We start from the raw sequence: 6,964 nt of genomic DNA on the forward strand, positions 1-6,964 counted from the left end.
ATCGCAGGGCACAGTAGTGGTGTGTGATGATACCCAGTCAGTGTTTATTGAATGTTAAAGCTGTTGAAAAAAGGTTGTTTTTCTGCATGGCAGTGCCCGTTCACATGCAGAAAAATAAGCTCAAGATCTTATTGCAACATTTAGCTGGGAACAATATCCTGCATATAACCGTTATCTAGAACCCAGTAACTACCATATGTTTTGCAACTGAAGAAGTATGAAGGAAACAAGATTTTTCTGGACGTTTGCCATTGTTCAATGTTGATTTTAGCTCTGGTGCATCTTCCTCTTAGTGTAGCATCTGAAATCTAACGCTGTCTCAGACTTGACTCCTGAAATCTGGATAGATTTTGTCTGAAGAGATAAAAAAAGGTTGGCTACGAAGAAACTCAAAACAAACTTTTTACATCATTTTGCAATAAGATTACACTATATTTTGTAGTCTAGGCAACCCTGATGTCGAAACAATGTAAAAAGTTCGTTTTGAGCTTCTGCATTGCAGACCATTTTTTGGATTTCTTCAGACGAATTCCAGATTCCAGGTGTCAAGTCTGAGACAGTGTCAAATTTCAGACATGGGACTAAGGAAGGTGAGCTGTAGCTATAGTTTATTTTTCTAAAGATCCTAGACGGACCCGGGTCCCAGTGACCTCTCCCATGTGCTAAACAAACGTAGAGGATTGATGTGAGACATTTAGCGTGTGAGAGAGGTTACCCAGACCCGGGTCTGTCAGGGATCTTCAGAAAAACAAACTATAAACTCAACATTCACAGCAACACTACGTTTTGACATCTACAATCTATAGATAGATTATTTAGATGTTAAACAGTTCAGCCACGAAAGGGGGAGGGGTTTGAGGAGAAGTGTGGGCTGGGTGGGGTAAGGAGAGTGGGACATTCCAGGGTACTGTTTCTCCAGTTTATTTATAAAACATTGTATATTTTTTCATCATTTTTTTGTAGTTTTCGAAACCGAAGCACTTGTGGTGTCCATTTTAAGCACTGATAAATATGTTTTTAGCCGCGCTAATACGCACTTTACTCGTGTAGCAGACAGAACCGCTCTCTGCAACTGCGCAGTGACATTTATCCACTGCGCAACCAGGGCCCTTTCACATCTAGGTAATCCATCTGTACTATCTTCCTCAGATAACTACAATTTAGGTTAAAATAAATAAATCATATTGACACGCATAAGTCAGGAATTACAACAACCACTTTGTGTTAAATCCATACATACTATCTCTAAAACATACACTTAATAAAAAAACAAATTATTAAAATTGAACTAAAGAACAGAAATTTGCACAACCAGAGGCCAGTAGTAAATGATGATAGTTGTGGTAGAAACAAGATGGCGGCAAAACAGTAAACGGTAGTGGGCCAATTATTTTATTGGTGTTTAGTAGATGAACTCAAACCATACTGTGGCATTGGTTTATTAGAAATGTCTAGTTTATTTGATACTTTAGGTTTCTTTGTTAGTTAATTGTTCGGAGTTGGTAACCAATACAGTCTAATTTCAACTCATGGTTGACTGACTGGTTGCCCTGTTAATGTATTATAAGTCTCGATTAATTTCCTTTTAAAGAAACAATATTCCTTATGTATTATGTGTTAAACTTATTTCTGACTGATAACAGTCAAAGGTCATTGAAAGAATAACATGGTTTTGGACATTTACAATCGTTATATGTTACATAAAGTATAACACACAGTTTCAAGGATTGGAACATTATCCGAGGCTACTCTATTCCACTGTAGCCTGTGATGTGTTATTGTGCTCGGGACTGGACGCCAAGCAGCTTTTGGGTATGTTTGAAGCCTTTTCTTTCCCTTTATTTTTCTTTCTGAATTAATACCTCCCCCACCTGACGAAGGGGATATAGATTCCAATCCTCAAAACATTGTGTTGTACCTTTTGTAACATATAACAATGGTAAATGTCCAGAAAAATCCTGTTTCCTTCATACTTCTTCACTTGCAAAATCACATGCTAGTCACTGGGTTCTAGATAACGGTTATATGCAGGATATTGTTCCCAGCCAAATGTTGCAAACCTTCCATCGCCAATAAGAAACTTTTAGCATAAGTCATTTAAAACCAAAGCTATTTAATAGCTATAAATTTTTACTTTTGAAAAGGTTAGTAAATTAAAAGTCATATCTTAGTAGTTTATAAGTTACAAAAAAACATTTCTTTTTTAATAATACATTTTTTCCATTTTTAAGTTTAACCTGTAGGTTTAGTTTTTAATTTTGTTGAAACTAATCAGAGTCCAAAACACATGCCTTTAATATCTTTTACAATAGATTAGGCATCGTTAATAGTAATTTGGCAAACTTGTAACTTGTGTAAACAGTTATCAAAGACTACTGCGTCATTGCCCTACTCGCAACAAGGCATCTAGTTAGGGACACAGTAGGAATTGAGGATGCACTGAAAACCTGATGCAATTTTAGTCTTGATTATTGTTGAATTCAAAATGGTGATCTTGAAACACCACGTTCTCCCTCTCACAACTTTAAGAAAAGTAGAACTTAGCAGGGGACCCGATATATTTTGTAGTCCATATCTCAAGAACCGTTAGAATAAAAGATTGTACCCAAAGCAAAATAACAACAAAAAAACTCACTATGTCACTATGGTACACTCAATAATCAAGACTAAAATTGTGTCAGACCATTAGTACATATTCAATCTCTGTTGTCTCCTGGAGTAGTCGCACCAGCTTGCTTGTGTCCTTTGTGGAAGTAAATGACTTAGGTCATTGTTTTCACGTTCTAACAAGTCATAAATTACTATTAACAATGCATAATCAATTTTAACCCCTTCACGGTTTTTGAACTTAATATTAAGCAACATTATATTGTTCCTGCATTCCATTGTGAGCTGTATTATTGCGCAAGAAGCAATACTATGACAACCAAGCGTTGCACAAGTAGGTCTGGTCTTTTCTACTATCATTAAATGCTTTGAAATAACAAAGGGGGGACTTTCTGAATTCCTATTATCCATTCAAACTTACCATCATCAATAACAAACTATAAACATAGAATTGATGTACTAAGTATCTTCTCATTTGATAAAGAGGATAGATTTCAATCCTCGAAACGTTGTGATATACATTTTGTAATATATAACGATGCAATGTTTGAAATACTATTATCCTTTCATACCTTCCATCATCAATAACAAACTGTAAACAGTTTTCTACTAGATGTCAGCACTTCCTTGATCTTCTGTCATGAGTGTTTGCACCTTGGTGAGTTCACTGTAATCGCACAGAGCAGATAGGTGCCATATGTTGTTGAATGTCACCCATCCTGGAGTATTTTATGGTTTTTTCTACTGTTTTTTGTACCATGGAAATATCTGAAGCAAATATAGACGATTGGCTTGATGATGACATAAACACGGATAGTGAAAGTAACTTTTTGTGGATAAAAAAAGTACAAGGTGTGGTAGAAAGTAACTGGATTAATATTGGTGGAGCTGTAGAACTAACAGAATAAGGCTGAATATCGTACAGTCGGTCATGTGACTCTCCTGCTACTCCTCCTCAAGGTTAGTCTGGCTCCCATACTTATTCCAGTTACAAGCTTTTGTCTATGTCAGAAAACTGTTAAGGGGTTAAAAGATACTAAAAGTATATGTTTAGAAGCTTTTTGGTTTAATTCAACAAAATTAAACTTAATAATTCATTGGAAAAGTGAAGCTAGCTTTTACCTCAAAAACTACTATATACAACTTTATTAAATAACCTTTCATTTTTATTATTTATTAAATAAAAACATTTTTAACTATTACATAGCTTTGGTTACAACGTTTTATCTCTCACAGTTCTTCAGATACAGGTGGCAAAGTAAATCACGTACTCCACCAAGTTTCCCCTTTCCCCGATGTTGTCGACCACATTGACGATACAATTGTATTTCATGATCACTATAGTACATTAGTAAGGATCAATAATCAAGAATAAAACTGTGTCGGATTTCAGTGCATGCTCAACCCCTATTGGCTTCCGGAATGTTTATATATATATATATATATATATAAAATAAATAAGAGTGTTACACACTTGAAAAAGAGAGCAGATCTCAAAATATAGTGTTACTGATTTCTTGTATCACTGAACAATGGCAAATGTCAGGAAAAATCCTGTATCCTTCACAATCTTCCCATTGCCAAAAATAAGCTTTAAAAGAAGAAGCATCTTCAAGATTAGTAGCGCCACAATGACAATAGCGTCAAATTGATCATGTTGCAGTTGCTGTTGAACCAGGTGGCAAACTTTTATGACAATGGTATACAAAAAGTTGCTTTTTGGTATGATAACTACCTCAAAATTGATGGGGATAATGTAGAATAGTAGATAAAAGTGTAAACTTTCATATCAAATTGTTATAAAAACTTTGTTTTTATAAAAACATACATCTTGTATTTCTGAAATCTGCAGAATATTTGGAACAAAATGTATATTTTGGATTTTTTTCGTTTTATTCATGACATTTTATAACAAAAACTTAGGCACACAAACTTTGGAAATCTTTTTAGGTTCTTATTTTCATTTTAAAATTTCAATCTTAAGTAAATGGGTGTATAACATTTTACATTTAGAGCACTGGTGGATACCATAATTATTCAAAAATTTGTTTAAATAACTATTCAAAAACATACTCAGTTTACCTAAATACTGCAACACAAATAGGAACAAACCATTGTTACTTCTAGAGTTAAATGGGGTTGTGCTCGGACAACATCAACTCATTTTTGCTATCTGTCTCTTCTCCATCTAGTGACCTTTTCTATTGCTAAATCCTTGAGATGTGCTAAATTACATCTGCAATAACTAAAATCTAATTGATGTGTCAAATTTGTTTCTGACCTTGAAAATCATGCTAACCAACCTTGTCTGTTGTAAGTGAATCTAGTTTCTCCAAACTAAAACTAATCAAGTCATTAAAACCAAAGCTATTTAATAGCTATAAATTTTTACTTTTGAAAAGGTTAGTAAATTAAAAGTCATATCTTAGTAGTTTATAAGTTACAAAAAAAACATTTCTTTTTTAATAATACATTTTTTCCATTTTTAAGTTTAACCTGTAGGTTTAGTTTTTAATTTTTGTTGAAACTAATCAGAGTCCAAAACACATGCCTTTAATATCTTTTACAATAGATTAGGCATCGTTAATAGTAATTTGGCAAAACTTGTAACTTGTGTAAACAGTTATCAAAGACTACTGCGTCATTGCCCTACTCGCAACAAGGCATCTAGTTAGGGACACAGTAGGAATTGAGGATGCACTGAAAACCTGATGCAATTTTAGTCTTGATTATTGTTGAATTCAAAATGGTGATCTTTGAAACACCACGTTCTCCCTCTCACAACTTTAAGAAAAGTAGAACTTAGCAGGGGACCCGATATATTTTGTAGTCCATATCTCAAGAACCGTTAGAATAAAAGATTGTACCCAAAGCAAAATAACAACAAAAAAACTCACTATGTCACTATGGTACACTCAATAATCAAGACTAAAATTGTGTCAGACCATTAGTACATATTCAATCTCTGTTGTCTCCTGGAGTAGTCGCACCAGCTTGCTTGTGTCCTTTGTGGAAGTAAATGACTTAGGTCATTGTTTTCACGTTCTAACAAGTCATAAATTACTATTAACAATGCATAATCAATTTTAACCCCTTCACGGTTTTTTGAACTTAATATTAAGCAAACATTATATTGTTCCTGCATTCCATTGTGAGCTGTATTATTGCGCAAGAAGCAATACTATGACAACCAAGCGTTGCACAAGTAGGTCTGGTCTTTTCTACTATCATTAAATGCTTTGAAATAACAAAGGGGGGACTTTCTGAATTCCTATTATCCATTCAAACTTACCATCATCAATAACAAACTATAAACATAGAATTGATGTACTAAGTATCTTCTCATTTGATAAAGAGGATAGATTTCAATCCTCGAAACGTTGTGATATACATTTTGTAATATATAACGATGCAATGTTTGAAATACTATTATCCTTTCATACCTTCCATCATCAATAACAAACTGTAAAACAGTTTTCTACTAGATGTCAGCACTTCCTTGATCTTCTGTCATGAGTGTTTGCACCTTGGTGAGTTCACTGTAATCGCACAGAGCAGATAGGTGCCATATGTTGTTGAATGTCACCCATCCTGGAGTATTTTATGGTTTTTTCTACTGTTTTTTGTACCATGGAAATATCTGAAGCAAATATAGACGATTGGCTTGATGATGACATAAACACGGATAGTGAAAGTAACTTTTTGTGGATAAAAAAAGTACAAGGTGTGGTAGAAAGTAACTGGATTAATATTGGTGGAGCTGTAGAACTAACAGAATAAGGCTGAATATCGTACAGTCGGTCATGTGACTCTCCTGCTACTCCTCCTCAAGGTTAGTCTGGCTCCCATACTTATTCCAGTTACAAGCTTTTGTCTATGTCAGAAAACTGTTAAGGGGTTAAAAGATACTAAAAGTATATGTTTAGAAGCTTTTTTGGTTTAATTCAACAAAAATTAAACTTAATAATTCATTGGAAAAGTGAAGCCTAGCTTTTACCTCAAAAACTACTATATACAACTTTATTAAATAACCTTTCATTTTTATTATTTATTAAATAAAAACATTTTTAACTATTACATAGCTTTGGTTACAACGTTTTATCTCTCACAGTTCTTCAGATACAGGTGGCAAAAGTAAATCACGTACTCCACCAAGTTTCCCCTTTCCCCGATGTTGTCGACCACATTGACGATACAATTGTATTTCATGATCACTATAGTACATTAGTAAGGATCAATAATCAAGAATAAAACTGTGTCGGATTTCAGTGCATGCTCAACCCCTATTGGCTTCCGGAATGTTTATATATATATATATAAAAAATAAATGAGTGTTACACACTTGAAAAAGAGAGCA

The sequence above is a fragment of the Homalodisca vitripennis genome, chromosome 4 (genome assembly GCF_021130785.1).
Source record: "Homalodisca vitripennis isolate AUS2020 chromosome 4, UT_GWSS_2.1, whole genome shotgun sequence".
Taxonomy (NCBI): Eukaryota; Metazoa; Arthropoda; class Insecta; order Hemiptera; family Cicadellidae; genus Homalodisca; species Homalodisca vitripennis.